This window comes from Hoplias malabaricus, chromosome 7 (assembly GCF_029633855.1).
Source record: "Hoplias malabaricus isolate fHopMal1 chromosome 7, fHopMal1.hap1, whole genome shotgun sequence".
In the NCBI taxonomy this organism is placed as follows: domain Eukaryota; kingdom Metazoa; phylum Chordata; class Actinopteri; order Characiformes; family Erythrinidae; genus Hoplias; species Hoplias malabaricus.
Window position 1 is genome coordinate 25,117,165 of NC_089806.1, and position 17,938 is coordinate 25,135,102.

Consider the following 17,938-nt stretch of genomic DNA (forward strand, 5'->3'; position numbering starts at 1 on the left):
ACACATCGCCACCTACAGCCTAGATCTACAAGAGCGCTGACACAAATGGCCTTAAGACTCGCACAGAAACCACAATTAAACATTTCTATACACCCACATATATGGACACGTATAAAATCGATAAATCTGCGTTACATTCCTTTTGCAAATCGTTGTGCCTGTTAAAAGGCAGGAAATTAAGCCTGAGGACGATTTGGTGCAAATTATTTTTTCTTCACATTCACAGTTCAGTAAATGTGAAGAGACGTAATAATAATAATAATAATAATAATAATAATAATAATAATAATAATAATAATAATAATTTTACTACAGTATAAAATATAGTAACAAATTAATAGAGACTGACACTTATTGCAAGACTATATTTTCTTGCAATGTTTTACTGTGCTTTTCATTCTATGTATTAGGTGTGCTGTGCAATTTCTGTGTTTTTTGTAATTTGCAAAGAAATAAAAAGTATATAAAAATAGTTGCGACGATGTGTGCGCTCACGGCCAATAGAGTCAGCTCCTGAACTGTAAGTTTTGATTTACGGAGTACGCAACCAATAGCAGCGTTAGGTCTAATGACGTGTGAACAGTGATGGACCAATCTTAGGCCGAGGAGGGCTGGTTTTAAGTATTGCGGTCCTGACGGTGATCATCTCCTATCAGAGAGGAGGGTATGTCCCAAATGATCCTCTATTCCTAAATAGTGCACAACGTATGTCATCACACACTGCACTAGACAACCAACTGTGCACTATTCATCCAAAACAGAAGCGTACACTCGTGGGTAATTCCCAAACGGGTAATCTGTAGTCGCGTTATGCACTGTTTGGGTGTAAACCATTAATCGCTTCCTATTGCACTTCGTAGGGCGTAGTGAGATATTTGGGATGGACCCGAGGACTGACGATGCCGTTAACTCGGGCTGCTCCAATCTGACGGACAAGGAGGTGGGTACACTCGTCGTCCGTCGAGTTTTATGTGTTTTAAACGATAGAAAAAGCATAATATAATGAAAAGAAGACGGATAAACATGCATTAGAAAGTAGTAAATAAAGATAGCTATTTTTAGTTGTCGCAGGAAGTGTTGACGCTCGGGAAGCATCTGTGGATTGAACAAGTCAACGGATTTTTCAAAGCAGTCGAGTAGGCTAAGCTAAGCTGGAAAAAGAGCACAGCGACCGAAGAGGTAAGAAGGGCCGATTTTAGAGAAGAGGCTTCTCGCCGTTTACTCGACACACTGCAGCATGCGGCATAAAAATGACATTGGGCTCATTTAAAATAAATTACAATCACGTTTGTCTTTAACTGACAATCTTTCTGCCTGTTAACAAAGACATGCAGCGTCTTTCAGTTTAAAATCAGGGTGACTGAACTGAGCTCTTATCTCTCAAACTGCTTTGAACCAATTGAATCTGAGTTTCGTGTCCTCGTTCCACTGTTTCACTTTAAACTGTGCAGCACTTACAGTAAGAGTTGTTGCTGCATTTTTAGATGGTACCGAAAGCTGGGATAATCAACCTAATTCACAGTAAATAAATTCAGCATTTTAGCTGGGTGGCCTGCCAGCAGCCAGTACCAGCTCACGCAGCAATGCGCTCTCGGTTATTTTCTTCCACTAAATGTTGACGTTAGTTGTAACTCTTACACACAGTTGTAGGTTTGCTAAATAGTCTGATTTGGCATAAACATCTGCTGCCCAGGGAATAAAGGGAAACTGGGTTTATTCACTGGACAGTGTGGCCGGCTGTTTGATTATGAGTTGTTTTGAAAAGCAGTCGGAAGTCTAGATATTTTTGGCGTGTGAACTGTGGTTAGCTAACGTTAGCTTTCTCCACAGTACTGTCGAAAAGTGTGTACAGTACAGAGGGTATCGGAGATTTTAGCAGTGTTCCACATTTGGGTGTTGGTTATCCGTAGTTCATTTAATAAGGGGTTATTTTACTTTTAGCTACTTGTACTTTGGCTCGCTGTTGTCATTGAGTCATTGAGGTAATTGACCCAGTCCTAGTTCTCAGCACCTGAGATTATAGAGCGTGCTGTACATTTTAACGTCTTCATATGCTGCTTGTTCCACTTTTCTTTTTCTACATGGGTGATTATAAGATTATTAAGCCATTAGTCCCTGTAATTAATTAATGGGCATTTTAAAAGTTACAACTTGTAATCTCCCTCTGGCCAACGATTGATCTCCTAAATACTCACCTCTTGTTTATGAACATGACATATATTTTAGAAGCAATTTACATGAAAAATCCTATAATGTTTTAAAAACGGCTTAGATTTAACTATAGTTTGCTCACGATGTGACAACACACAAAGAAAAGTACAGAAAAGAAAAAAAAAGCAGGTTATTTAGCTGGCAATAAACTTAAACGGACTAACAATTTTTTGGGCACATGGAGGATATCTACAAAATATAGTTGATATATTTCCATGTTGATAGTTGGTTGACATTTTAATAATTTATTTAAACTCTACACATTTTTAAATAAAATGATTCTTTAGTACAGTTGCATGTAATCTATCTAAAATCCATGCATACATTGTTTTGAATGACACTTCTAAAATTTGATTTAGGTATTAAAATGTGATTTTTAGTATTTACACAATGCAGAATCAACCATTTGGAATGTGATAAGCAGCCAACATTTAGGGGCCGTTCAACAGGAACAAGCAGAGTAATGCACTGTGAAAAACCACACACCTCTTTAATTCTAACTATTGTTAAAGTACAAGTATTACTCATTCAGGTGAATGAGCTGAAACGATGTAAACATAGTCCATTGGCTAAATGACTGTATTTGTATACTTACATATTTGCATTTGGCATAAGCGTGTTTATACAGGCCCCGGGCTAAACGTGCAATCTAGGCCATAACCACTAGCTATGGTTTAGGTGATTTCCTTACTTACGGCTGTTCTCTGAAGTTTTTATACATGACCACATCAAGAAAGTGGGACTTTTTTTGTGTGTGTAAAATCTGTCAAAGTGGCTAATAAGTATAAAATTAATCCAAGGAATGTGCATATCAAAATGATTTCATAAATATTGATGCACATGAACAGTGTCTTGAAGTCTCCTGTGTCAAGAATTTTTTTCTTGTTCTTAGCATATGCTTAAATGTTCAGTTACCCTGAAAATCAATCTCTCCTTTGATGTACCCCAAGATTAAATAAAGGTTAATCTACTGTGCCATGGTGGCGCAGCATTTAGTGTCACACTCACACAGCTCCAGAGACCTGGAAGTTGTGGGTTCAAGTCCTGCTCCGGGTGACTGTCTGTGAGGAGTTTGGTGTGTTTTCCCCATGTTTGCATAGGTTTCCTCCATGTGCTCCAGTTTCCTCTTATGGTCCAAAAACACAAAAACCCCTCCAGGTTGTGGACTTGCGCCCAGTGACTCCGGGTCGGCTCCAGACCCACTGAGACCCATGAATTGGATAAGTTGTTATTTCTCACAGTAGTAAATGGTTAAATAGTGCTGGAATAATTTTTAAACACATTTTCAATATTTGCCTCTGCTTTACTTATAGCGACACATGCAGTGTTTCCGCTAGAAGTATTTTCAGCAGCAGCAGTGTGCAAAGAACATTTAAAAAACGCAGCATTAAAGGTTCACTCACACCAGTGTAGTGTGAGTTTGATTGATTATCATTAGAGGAGCCAAAAGCCAGTCGTTTCAAGTTAAATGTTCTCAGCCTGACATCTCATAAAATTCTGAAGCAGCAGTGGCAGTATTTCTATACACACGCCACTTCTCTCTGTTAAATTCAAATCCACTTCCCCTGGCATTTGAACAGGTGATTACTTTGTCAAATAAAATGTGAAATAATGTACAGCAGGAAAACTGTGCTGTAAGAATTCTATAAGTGAAAACATTGCAGATCAACTATAAATATAAACGAGAACTACCCAATGCAACAGTTTTTGTCATCACTGTCCAATAAAAATATGTATTTAAATTTTTGCAAATTTTTAATTTACTACAACATTTGAAGACAGCAGCTGTCCTTCACATTGTGTGTACATTTCATGATGAATGAACCAATAGAAATGCTCCAAAAATACTTGGAATCAAATCTTTTTATTCACTTCCATTGAAAGTTTTTTTTCGCCTTCTCCTCTAAAGTTACTATTTCAGCAGACACATGTTTTTTATTGAGTGCGGTATGGTGGTGCAGCAGGTAATGTCACAGTCACACAGCTACAGGGACCTGGAGGTTGTGGGTTTGAGTCCTGCTCAAGGTGATGGTCTGTGAGGAGTTTGGTGTGTTCTCCCCGTGTCTGTGTGGGTTTCCTCCGGGTGCTCTGGTTTCCTCTCACGGTCCAAAAACACACTTTGGTAGGTGGACTGGCGACTCAAGTGTCTGTAGGTGTGAGTGTGTGTTGTCGTGTGAAGGACTGGCGCCCCCTCCAGGGTGTATTCCCGCCTTGTACCCAATGATTCCAGGTAGGCTCTGGACATGCCACGAACTGGACAAGCAGTTACAGATAATGAATGAATGTTTTTTTTTATTGGACAACAATTTATAAAGTATCATATGGTTTTATAGAAGGAGGTTTCATAGACTTGGAAAATATATTTTATTAAAATATATTTTTTTGAAGATACAGACATCAGTTTTGGCCATTCTATTCTGTGGCTTTTATACGGTTAACTGGAACTAGAGATCCTGTGTAGTATTTGAGGGGGGTTGCTGAATGTTCTATGCCCTTTTTTTTATTTTACTACTTCACTACTTGATCATCTGACTGACTGGATCACCTCCTTATTCACAGCAATCATATACTCCCGTGAGCTGATGTTTGTGGTTTGGCTGTTGGTTATATTGGTAACAGAATGAAGTACTTGTTATTTAAAAAAAATAAAATATTCTGTTTTCCAAAAAGTAAAAACCACAGAAAGGTAAACTAGGTAAGAGGTAAGAACACTGAAAAATGGGTGCTCATTTGACTGTTTATCATAAGAGAGACCAGTAGGAGAACTTGAGTCTACATGACCATAATATAGCTGGATAATTATTGCTCTTTTGCTGCATTTACAAGCAGTTGTATTCAATTGACTATGACAGCTCTATTGATCTTGCCATTACATTTTTAATTATTTATTTCCCACAGTCGCTACATGTGTTGCGTGTGTTTTATTGTCCAGTGATGCACATTCATTAATTCATTATCTGTAGCTGCTTATCCAGTTCAGGGTCGCGGTGGGTCCAGAGCCTACCTGGAATCATTGGGTGCAAGGTGAGAATACACCCTGGAGGGGGCGATGCACATTCATCATATTTCAAAACTGGCCACACAAGATGGCTAAACTGACCAATGCTGAGCCCAGCACACTACACTGTACATCTTTCTCACTCTCTCTCTCTGACCTAAAGTTTGTTTTTTGCAGCTTCTTGTGAAAGGATTTCTTCATTCCTTCCTCTTGAATCTACACAGACTTTTTTTCTGGGCCTGGGTGTGAGGGACGAAGAAAAAAATTCTGACACAACGAAGGCTTTTTGTTTTTGTGTCATCTGGTGCTGGGCAAAAGGCACTTGGAGCAGAGAGGCTGATTAGACTAGTGTAGGTGTCTCACTTATGCACACAAAGGACCTTTGCATTTTTTTTTTACAAAGCAGCTTTTTATTGTGTGCAGTGAACACAGTTTTTGTCCCACAGCTCGGTGCCAAACATGAATAATTGGTCATCGTTCACCCTCCGGACTCCTTTGCCCTTTTGCATGTTGTGTAATTTCTAATTTGTTTAGAGATGTAAGAGCTGAAATGTGACTGGCAGGCTCAGAGTGTAAATGTAACATATTCACATGATCACACTTTCATATACCATCTTGAATGAAAGTTGAGTTGACTTCTGAGCCAGAAACTACTGAGGTCCAGCTTCTGAAGCTAACACACAGTTTGCTGCAGCATCAACTGTATCAGTGACTGTGGAATGTGTATGCAGACATACAGATGTTTGCACTACATCTGGTGTGTGGATGTGTGTGTGTGGATGTGGATAACTACTCTACACCAAATAATCCTTTCAGTGTTTGTTGTTGCATGCAGATTAATGGCCATTTGCAATATCATAATTAAAGTAAACATTCACAGAAAAATCACAAATGCATCATTTATTTTCTTTACCTCATTTGGTGCCCAAAATCTGCTTCTTAATTTTGTTACTAGAACTATGACACTTGTTATAGTAAAAAGACTCTCCCACATAGAATTTACTCCCTTTTTGTAAATTCAGCTTTTCAGTGACTCATTGCTCTTACATGAGACACCCATGCTCCTTAAACATATGCAACAAAACTTTCTTTGGGACCACATGGAGAAAAAAAAAGAAAAAAAAATGGCCAGACTGTCCCTCACCAAAAAATAAACAACTCCCCCACCTGTAATACCTGTGGACTGCTGACACAGCATAATGGTTTACTGAGTTTTGTACCTGTGATTAGCTTTAGCACATTTTTATTTTGTACTAAATTGGAAGAAGAGAAAGTCAGGTACTTCACTATTTTGAATTTGATTTTCTGGCATACAAATGTTACATTGATCAAAAACTCAGCATTGTTGATTTTATTGTAGTTTTAGCTCGGTAGCATACCATCTGAAATTGTTATGTATATGAAAACATCCTTTACTTGTTTCTTGGCAGTTTTTGAAAGATGAAACATGTTTTAAATATTCCTCTGCATAATGCAGTGTGTGTGTGTGTGTGTGTGTGTGTGTACACAAACCTTATCTGTGGTTACTCAGATATCCGTTCGTGAACTCATTGTTGCATCCTTAGAATAATTTCCTAGCTTTCCCTAAAGCAACAAAACCCATGATTCCTTTTTTCCAGTTTAGTGTCACACAGCTTTGCACAACTTTTCTTTAGTAGTGTTCCAGTTATGTCCATTGTTGTCCTTTCTCAGCCGAGGTGTGTAATGATACCTGATGCTTGACTTGTTGTCCCTGGGGGAGTTACTGAGCAGGAGGACTGCTGCAGTGTTGACTGCAAGTCCACTCAGCTCTAAACTGACCTGCAGCAGGGAAATTCTATCAGTCTGCACTGGAACATAGTACATAATTAATGCTGTGAGGGATCATTCTCAGTCATGGCTCTGTACAGCAGCACAACACACATTCTCCCCCTGCCCTCCCCATATAAAATTTTGCTTTCAGTCTCTTCTCCCTTATTAACAATAGCCATTGAAACGTAGAAGCTGTTAGGGAGTTCGAAAGAGAGAATCATTTATCTTGTGGTTGACTGGTCACATTGACCAGTATTAGAATTTAAAGTTTTGAAATGTAAAAATATTACTTCTCTAAGTAAAAGTAGACTGGTTAGAGAAAGATGAGGGTGGGTGTTTTTGTATGCACAGCAGTTTCTAAGTTTACTTCAAAGATATTGTGAAACAAGAAGAGACAAACAAAAACAAAACACAAAATTTATAATTTTCCTTTTTTTCTGTAAACATTGTTCATCATGCTACTTTTAGTGTCTGATGCATGGTTATTTTAATGCTTTTTGGAATTAAAATAATAGCTGGTTTATTTGAGGAATATGCTGGGTGAATGATATTTTGCATCGTAATTGTTGTAATTGTGTGTCTGCTCAGAAGCAAAAGCCATATATAACAATGAGAATGTGAATGACCAACCAAAAAAAAAAGTGGTTTTTATACTGTAACTTGCATTTTGGTTACTTTAACGTATGCCTCTTTAACACGTGAACTCTGGAGAATTTCTAGAATAACTTTGGAGTATCAGGTCAGGACATGTCTTGGAGTGGTCTTACACATGTGCAGCTCATAGCGGGAAATTTTCTGCATCAGGCTCGTTTTCACAGCAGGAGATGAAACATGTTTTAGGCTTGTAACAGCACCTGTGCAACACTTGCAGGAGGAACTCAAGAATATTTCTGTTGTATGTGTGAACGCAAATGTCCACATCAGTTTTACGGACATTACCAAAATTTTTCCTACCAGCCCACTATTACAAAATCTTGGTTAATGTCCGAATGAGCCTGTGTGTGAAATAAGCAGATGATGTTCCAGAGAATTCACAGCAGTAAGTGGTGTTGTAAGAACACTTCTGACACAGAAAATTTCTGTACACTTAATGGGTCTCATTCATGAAATGCAAGCAGAGCGATTTTGCGTGTAAATTGGTCATAAAATCACCTTTTATCGTAAATATTCAGATTCCTCAAAAATGTTCGTGGTGTCAATTTTTTATGAACAAAATTTACACCTGCTCCTGAAAACGTGTAAAGTGTGCATCTGAAAGTATCATCTGACCTGACTGATCCTTAAAGAAAAGTTAATAAAAATAATAAAAATGCACAAAATATATTAATAATAAATAATTGAATAATCAAATGACATTTAACATAAGTCCTCTTCCTAATACAGCCTGTTATTTAGAGAAACTTCCAGTAGCTAAAAAGCAATTGTTTACTGAATGATTTTGTTATTCGTCTAGTCAGTTACTTAATGTGGATAACTGCAATATTAGAGTTTAGTAAGTTAAGTAGAGTTAAGTCTGTAACCTGTGTAAATAGCTGATGCTGCACTGATGGATTTAACAGAACGCTCGGCACAGAGAACTTTAACATCTTTGGAGACAATACTGGTTTGTTGGCTGAGTGATGTCTCTGGTCAGTTCACTATCAAGATCCATTCTTTTATATTTGTGCAACATTTTAGAACCCCGTACTGCTCCCGAACCTGTGCAGGGGATGTCCAGGTTTGGCTTCTTGTACACTGGAAGGTTTAAAGCATTTATTTGTAAGCCCTTACTAACACATTTAGTAAGTAAGCATTTATTTACAAATCACATTTTAAACCAAAGTGCTGTACAAGCTAAAAACCTTTAAAAGGACATTATATAAACACATCAGTGATCAGTTTACTGAGCCAAAAGCTTGTTGGTTTAAAAATGGGTTTTAGCCCTAGATGTAAAAGCATCAGCAGAGAGTGCAGACTTAATGTTCAGTGGTAGACTGTTCCATAGTCTCGGTGCAGCAACAGCGAAAGGCCTGGTCACTTTTGAGTTTCAACCGAGACGGTAGCACAGTGAGAAACAGCTGATTTGATAACCTCTAGGACCTGGAGGCAGTGAAGAGCTGAAGCAAATCTCCTATATAGGAGGGAACCACTCCATTTAAGGAGTTAGAAACAAACAGCAAACGTTTTACCTGGATCGTATAGTGTACAGGAGGCCAGTGTAATGATGCCAGAATAGGGGTAATGTTGTACCTTTTGTCGTGCCAGTATTTTAAAAGAACTCTTGCAAATCAGTGTCAAGAATAAACGCCTTCAGCTTCCGTTCTGCTTTCCCCACCTTAAGCAGAATTGAGCAGTGCTAACGTCAGTGAAGGCGCAGTAGTGTGCAAATATCTTACTCCCCTAAAATGATCATTATTTAAAATAATGAATCTTCTAAATAAGAGTGGTGCTTACAATTATATGTAATTATGAATACGTAATAGGATATACTTTTCTAAAATTGTGTTGAGCCATTGAGAAGAGAGAATTTTTTTAGATTTTCTTGGTTGTATGAATTTTTGAAATATACTGCACACTTTATTTAGCATAATGAAGTATAATAACATCAAATAAAACTGCACAGCCAAAAGAAGGGATATTAACACACAATATCACACTTACAGCAATAAAGTTATTTTTAAATTTTTTATCTGAGCACATAATCTCTTATTGCTCAGATAAATCTAATTTTTTTCAGATGCCTAAACCTTTGCACGGTACTGTGTAACTCAGCTTTTACATGGCATAATCCTTAATGCCTCGCTATACTTTCCCATAAGTGAGTAAAAAATATATGCAGAACGAATTTGCAGATTTGAATTCACTTCAGTAAAATTGATTTCCACTCAGAACTTTTTTTTTTTTTTGGCTTTATTGTAGAGATTTTAAGGCTTTTTGCTGTGGCTCACCAGTCCGAGTGCTTCCATATAAGGCTGTCATTTGAAATCCATGGGCTGGGAGTATGGTATTTACATGTTAATTACAAAGAACAGTGCATGCCCACCCAATTTGCGAACATTTGGTATTCACTAACATACACACGTTCTACAAAAAAAATCTGGTGTTCATGAATCTGGCGGAATATTTTTGGGAATGTCCATTTTTTTCGTACGTTACGTACAGTTTCCTCCTGTTTTTCATGATGTTTTTATGAATGAGGCCCAATGTGAGAAAGGTTAAAGGTTTTTTTTTTTTTTTTTAAAGCAGTGCTGAGCTTCTGGCATTGCTACTCTAAGCTCAGCACTGCAGAAACTGCACTATGCAGCAGAGGAGGGTTGGATTGGACAGGTGAGTAAGTAAGTGAATAAATAAATAGATTAATTATTTGCAAATTTATCCTGGCCACTGGGGGGGTGTGTTTTAATCAATAAGTAATTCTTGAGATCAGGATTTTATTATTTCCTCTCCTATATATTGTATGCTCTACTCTTGGCTGCATTTAGGTCCGTTCAAATGGCTGGTGCTTTTTGTTTGATCTTTGACCATTTTCCCCCCCTCTGCCAGTTTATGTGCATGGAGTCAGTTAGTGCTGGTTAAATATCAAACCAAAATACTGAAGGTTTCTGTTTGAATGGGAGAAGATTAGAGAAAGACAGGTGCTGATAAGAGAAGGCCTTCTAGGGACAGCATTAAAACATGGAGGGAAAAACACTTTTAAGATTGAAAAATTACCTGCTAAGCAAAATTCATAATTCGGACCTGACCTGCTGAGTGTTTGAAAAAATTATGAATAATTTGTAGATTTAAAGACTTTCTTTATTCAGTTTTCCTTCCTTGTCTGTGCACTTTTATATTGAGTGTCAGCTTTATATACATTTTATATTTGTTGTTTACCCAGTATTTAAAGGCGGTTGTGCACTGTTCTTGCATAGTTTACTGTACATTGCTGAATTTGATGTTGCTGTTTGAGTTACCACAGGAACTCATTTGTTACTCAAGTTCTTTATTTTGTAGTAGTTTCAGTGTGTATTTACATTCATGCAGTTAGCCTTCCCTCTTAATATAATGTCCTTTCCATTTACAGCAAAAGTAAGTCAATAGTAACCACCTATGGAGCAAGAATAGAGATCTATTTGGAGATCTTCCACTGTCTAAACACCTCTAGATGCCATTTACCTGCAGTGAGTAGAGAGAAATAGAAAGACTGGCATACTGAACTGAAACCCATTTTTTTATAACCCATTTGCTGACACTGGGGTTTTATAAACACATTACACTGGTTTCAAGCATACTAACAAACTGGAGAGCTAGCAAGTGGTGAGGAAACGTCCTCAGACTTTTATAAACTGCTTTTGATCAAAATATTGAATGTTTTCTTTTAACATTTTATAATATTTCATTATGTTAAAATAAAGTCTTTTTATATTTAGGGTGTGCATACTATAACACATTTTTTGGAAATGTTATTTGCTGTGGATTATATCCAATAATATAGCAAATTCTCAGTCTGTTATATTTTTAAGTCATTTACAGTCATTCCACTGGAAGTTAGAAGTTTTCTTTGAACACTTATTTATCTGTCCTACAAAAACACTAGTGGTATAGGGTTTAAAAAAAAAAAATAATTAATACATATTTTTGCTACTGTTAATTTTTCAGTTTTTTTACTTTGTCAGCATTCAGTTTTTAATGACCTTGACTTTAACAGTTTATCATACTGACAATGTACATACCATATTTGCTTTACATAATTCTATTTGATATATATTTTTTGACAGTTCTGAATCTAAAGTTTGTGCAAAATAGTACAATTCTCAGTTAATAATATCAGTCAAAATATACCACTAAAGTCAGCTTTTTTGAATTGATGTTCCATTTCAGGGCATCCATAAATGGAGAGAGAGAGAGACTGACTGACTGACTCAGGACCTTAAAGGGGACATATTATACCTCTTTTTAAACAAGTCAGAATAAGACTATAGCATTGGCTATATAAAACATGTTCATGAAGGTCTTTGCACAAAATCACTCTCACATAAAGAGATCACCAGCTCTATTTTTGCCAGTTTCTGTCCCTTTCAGAATGAGCCATTTAAGGGCTCTGTCACTTTTATGCAAATAAATTGTTGCTGGTCATGGGCCACCCAATCCATGTTTATGCTGAGCATTTACCACATGTGAATGACAGACAACAGAGGTGCTATCCCACGCTATATGTTCAACCCAGAGCAAGAAGAAGAGGAGCCACCTGCACACAGAGCCGGTCCAGACTTTCCTGGGCCTTAAGCATAATTTTGAACTCTGAACCAAAATGTGATGATTTTTTGACAGTTTCACCTGATTCTCCACGTGTACTCTCCCTCCCCTTTGGCTTGAGAATAAACAAACAGCCATATACAGAACAGAACTGAAGCAGTGTAAACAAACAATATAAAAAATAACTAAATAAAATATTATATATATAACAATTTTATTTTATTTTTTAAATATTTTTATATATGTGTGTTTATGTTTACATTTCACAAACACCTTCATGAATCTTGTGGCTCCAAACTGTTCGTAGAAGCATGATTCCTGACACCTATATATATATATATATAAACGGTAAGCACACCGTTTAAAAAAAAAAAAAAATTATATATATATTTTTTTTAAACAGTGTGCTTACCGTGTTTATAAGAGCAGTAGGTACCCAAGTGCAAATACAAAAGCATCCAAATCTGAGATTTGCACAAGTCATCTGAGGTAGGCTAAGTCTAATTCCACTTAACCTAGGCAAAATCATCTGTTACTTTGTCAACAAAACACCCTTCTCTGTGGAAGGTGTTGTGATGTGCTAGTGTACAGACTTTCTTGATCAATTGTGCTAATATAATGTCAAATGGATGCCTTAATCACAATTTCTGATTCATATTTGTATCAATGGAAATTGGCCTAAGCTTGTGATAAAACGGACTACAGCTAGGTTTTTGCATCATGTAGAAAACATAAAGGATTTGAAAGAAAGTTTCATGTAGAACTCGAGGGAAATGACCAGATAGAAAAAATACATTTCGGATACTATTTTTAGCAGAGTTTTTAAAAACTACTTTTAAACATTGCTATTTTAATTAGCTTCCTCTTCCCATCTTCTACAAAATTTTAGATGGGTTTAGATCAGTTTGCTTCCCAAATATTAGTCTACTTATCTTCCAATCTTGGCTGATTGACACCTGTACAGTTTAATTGTGTGTGTGAAGTTTAATTCAAAATAACTAAAATTAATGATATATATATACTAGCCAGGACCAAGTTTTCCAAAAATATCTTAGTTTTAAAATCATTTTAACAACAAGTGTCTTCAGGGTAATGTTTACCCTACCACTTAAAGGGGATGTCTGCGATTATAGGGAAATGCTGTTCTTTCTCGTTTGTTTACATTTGGAAGCTCCACGACTTTTAAGGTGGAATGGTAGGTTTGAGGACAAACGAGGGTTTTTTTTTGTACTTGGCAAAAGTTTAAATTATCTGAAAGTTTTAAATCACTGAATTACCATAGAAATTAATTTGTAACTGGGGTTGTTTAGTTTTGTAGCATTTTAAGTAATGCAGTCAGCCATCACCTTTTCAATAATTCGAGTTTTCTCTGTGCCTAGGGTGCCTAGCATTCCATTCTGAGACACTTATTTAAACTATCTATCGATCGATCGATCGATCGATCGAATGGTTAAACATCCTTAGATTTTTATAAAAAAGTGTTTTTTGATTAAAATCTTCATTTTCACCTTTAGGAATGTTCTTTCTTCTAAGATGCTTTAGGGAAACTCAGCCCAGATATCCAGTGTTATGATGTTTTTTTTTTTTTCCCCCTCCTCCCATTTATGTATTGTAGCTACTTAGGTAATTATGCATGTGACTGTTTAACACAACAATCTGCCTCTGTCATTTAACACATTTTGATCTAAATTTGCATTTGTTCATAGGAAGTTGTAAGTTTTATTTGTTTGGGGACATCTGAAAGTGTGAAAGCCTCTTACACAGCAGTTGTTGTACAGATATATAATATATATGGTATCTCTGGTATTTTTGAAGGTCAGTTTTATAAATGCATTGTGTATCATGTGTTTAAACATTTGGAGCATCTTTCTAAATGCAGACAGCCTGTCATTTACTACTTGTGTTCTAAAATGTGATCTAATGCTGGTGTGTTTAATTATTCTCTTGTGTGTCTGCGTGTGTGTGTGTGGTTACTGCGGGTGTGAGAAACTGAAACACTGGCATGCTCGACTGTTTTTTTAACTACAGAACATGTAAATTGTCCATAACTCTTAGCCTTTTTTCACATTTTATATGCCAGTTGCAGACACTCTGAGCTGATGAGGTGTAACAGGAAGTCGTGTGTGTGTGTGTGTTGGGGTGGCAGATGGTTTGGGTAAGACTGGTTGTGCACATATTTGTAGCTATTTATAATATTAAACTACTTTGATATTTTTAAGGCATGGTTCAAGTTTTGTTTTGGCCATTTTTAGGGTGGTAAAGGTGGCTGTTGGTCTTTGGTTATGTGTATCTCTCCCCACTTGTCTAGCCTTGTCTAGTTGGGACTTACCCAAAGGCTGTTAAATCACCCTGTGTAATCTTGTACTCTGTTGCTGTTTCACTAATGGGACTTTTCTTTTCTCCAAATATTGGGTTTCAAAAGCATATGATGTTGTCTGGAAGTACCACAGCTGGATTCAAATGTTGACCACAGTGGAGTAGGACATGAAATTACCACTCGATTTAGGTACAGACATGTGTGACAAAATATTATTTTTCAAACACTATAATTTGTCCAAATTATAATAAAAGCAAAAAAGTATTAATATTCAAGAGTAAGATCAACCAGGCAAAAAGATATATATTGGGTTTTGGGTTGGGTTTAGGTCTAATCTTATTTTTTTCTCATGGAAATAATTAGATTTAAAATATTTTCTGTTTGTGGAGAAACACTGTTATCTCTTGTTTGTTTATATTCACTAGCTCTGCATCTTTTAAGGTGGGATGGTATGTTTGAGGAGGGGAAAAAGACTATGTGACTGAAGTTTAACTTGTCTTTATTTTATTTTATTGTATATAATTACCACAGAATCTGTCGTTTGTTAGTCGAGTTTTATAGCACTTTCAGTCTGTGATTAATTTCATGTTGTAAGTTGTCTAAAAAATTTAGAGGTTTTCCACCTTATGTCTGCTAAATGCTGTAAATATCATGTAATTTGAAAGAGCAAAAATATGTCTGTGTTATCTACCTATGGACAAGGAATAGGATAATATGCCCACTTGGTTCATGCTTTTCAACATTATTATTATTATTATTATATGTTCAGATGGACAATGGAAACAAATGTTGGCAATATTGCTGGCCTCTGTCTGTCTGCTTCTGTCTTTATCCATAACCTCTGATGACTTCTGATTACCTCATTAATGCCACTAGCTTTGTGCCTCCATTTTTTCATTGATGAATTTTGTGTATGGAAGCTACAAGGATAAACATGCACCATTAGATGACCCTGGAACAGCACTGCAATGTTGCAAAGCACTGTGAGTGTGGGAAGAAGAAATTATAGCTAATGAGAGTTAAAGATACTGCTTAATGCTTGCTGCTCCTATAAATAACACTTAGGTGCTGATTGGTTTTGGTCTTGGGTGGCCGATGCCTATTATATGTGGATGTGAGTAGACTTGCATAACTGGCTGTTTGTCTGTGTGGAGGGCGAGAGGGAGGGTGTAATCTCCAGATTAATGCTCAGGAAGAGCACTCTAATCCTAGTTGCTCTTTGACTAGAAGCAGTCTGATACAGAATAGGTGGATCACTGCCCTCCAGCTCGAGCGATGCCTTAGGACAACCTCGGAACATCATAATCTGCACATTGCCTCCACCTGAACACGGTTCATTAGGTGGCTATTCACTTTTGAGTCCCCACATTTCCCACAGTATTAAGTCTGACAAAATTGTTTTTACCTCGCTCAGAAGAAATTTTATTTATTTATATATATATATATATATATTTAATATCCTTTATTTTCTTTTTGCCCAGGTTAACAAGATTCAAGACTGCCGGACGGCTTGCCTGACCCACCTTCTCCACTGCTGCTCTATGGCCCACAGGTATATGCTTTCAGTGCTTCTGAGTTACTTTGCATGAGACTGAAAGTAAAGTTCTGCTTGATAAGCTCAATGAGATTGATTCTCACATGAATATTGACCTTTTAGCTGCATCTAGTGTTAGAAGCAGCGGGGAAAACACAAGTTTTACCACACATCAGAATACAGAATAATTAATATATGGGAGTGAAGGGAGTTACTGGCTCTGCGTCTCTGTGCGGCGTCCTGCTGAACCATTTTTATTGCTCTCAGTCGGTTGACTCTTAATTGCACATATCAACACCACACTTAGTTGGTTAATGACAACTAGTGTGACTCTGAAGTTTTAGAGGCTTTGGAGGTGCTCTAAGGTACCTCTGTCTCATTCACTCACGTTTCTCAAGCTGCAGCTGTCAGGTGAAAGACTATTTGTGTGTGAAAATGTAAAGGGGGACACTCAGATATTTAAATTAGAATGGAACACACAATTCTCAGATTAACTTTTGGCTTTGATTGAGGGGTGAAAGGAGGTCAATCAAGCAGAAAAAACTCAAGATCAAAAAAAAAAAATCTGTGATAGGCGGTAGGGGTGGGCGATATGACCCTAAAATAATATCACGATATATCAGGGTTTTTTGGCCATAATGATATTATTGGCAATATGAAAACTAATTTTAAGAACACACTATTACAACAAAATAAATTTTATATTAAGATTAATGTTAATTTAATAAAATATTGTTTTCTTTTTTAAAATGATATTTAAATACATTGCATTTTAGTACAAATCTAACAATTTGAAACATTCAGAAGAAACAAAAAAAAAAAGTGTAAACTTTTGCTTATTTTGTAAACATCCGTAACTTACCAAAATTCTGACATTGTATAAAACTTATTTAGAATATAGACATTTCATATCCAAACTATCTCCACACGACTGAAGTCACTCCTCTTTTGGAGCAAATTTTTGAACACGGCAAATTTCCACCGCACCTGTCGCTGTGCCTAAATGACTTGCATAATGAATATATGCCATATTACAAGTAACTACAATGCATTAAGTAAACAAGTCAGAATATCATATTAATCATGATTTTGATTTTTTATTTTTTTTTTTTGGCGATATGATTTTTTGCGATATTATTGCACACGATACAGCACAGCCTTAATAGGACAAATGATTAGGCAAGATTATTTATTTAACTGTTTAATAAAGACTGCATGTGTCATTTGACAAGTCATACATACAATTGTGTGTATGTTATTATTTTTTTAAAATATATAATTATAGACATTATTGGTTGACTGTGATTGGAAGTTCCTCCTATGTATTGGTCAGAATTCATATTCAGTTCAGGGGACTGTAAGCATTACATTTACAACTGAATGTTTTCTGGATTTCCCCAGTGGAAACCTTGTGCTTGACATTGCACAGAGCATTTGACCTCTAAGGGTCATGGTTAGGTGCTTTCAGGATGACACTTCTAGCATGGACATTTTTATCAGCACACAGGAAATTTTTCCATGTCCATTTCTCTGGGCTAAATGGAGTCATTTGTCTCTTAGATTCACTTTGGACAGCCCCGTTATCAGCCAAGTTCACTTTATTGTCTGGGTGCTTGGTAGTTTTCCTGTTTTTCCCATGCAGAGAGGTGTTTTTTGGTGTGTGTGTGTGGATTTTTTTTGGTGTTTTGGGAGAGTGCCCTGCTGAGTATTGTTCTTGCTGCTTCCTTTCTGACATTCCTGGGCTGATTGGACTTTAGGGGAGACAGGCGTCCGTCTTGCCTTCACTGTACTATTGTTCCCCTCTCTCGGGACACTTGGCCAGGCCAAACCACATGCACGAAAAAGAACCCAAACATGCTGACATTTGTGCAGA

The 17,938-nt window shown here is 36.7% G+C and overlaps 1 protein-coding gene across 2 annotated transcripts in view; it reads left to right on the top strand.

Annotated features, from left to right (window-relative positions):
• The first annotated feature begins 921 nt into the window (after nucleotides 1–921).
• Nucleotides 922–17,938, top strand: part of fryl (furry homolog, like) — a 108,910-nt gene continuing 91,893 nt past the window's right edge. The window contains exons 1-2 of one of the 2 annotated variants that reach the window (XM_066677605.1): nucleotides 922–940; nucleotides 16,013–16,083. The gene's annotated coding sequence lies outside the window, so the exon portion shown is untranslated. Of the gene's footprint in view, nucleotides 1,180–16,012; nucleotides 16,084–17,938 lie in introns of both variants that reach the window. The other variant, XM_066677604.1, reaches the window with a different exon arrangement.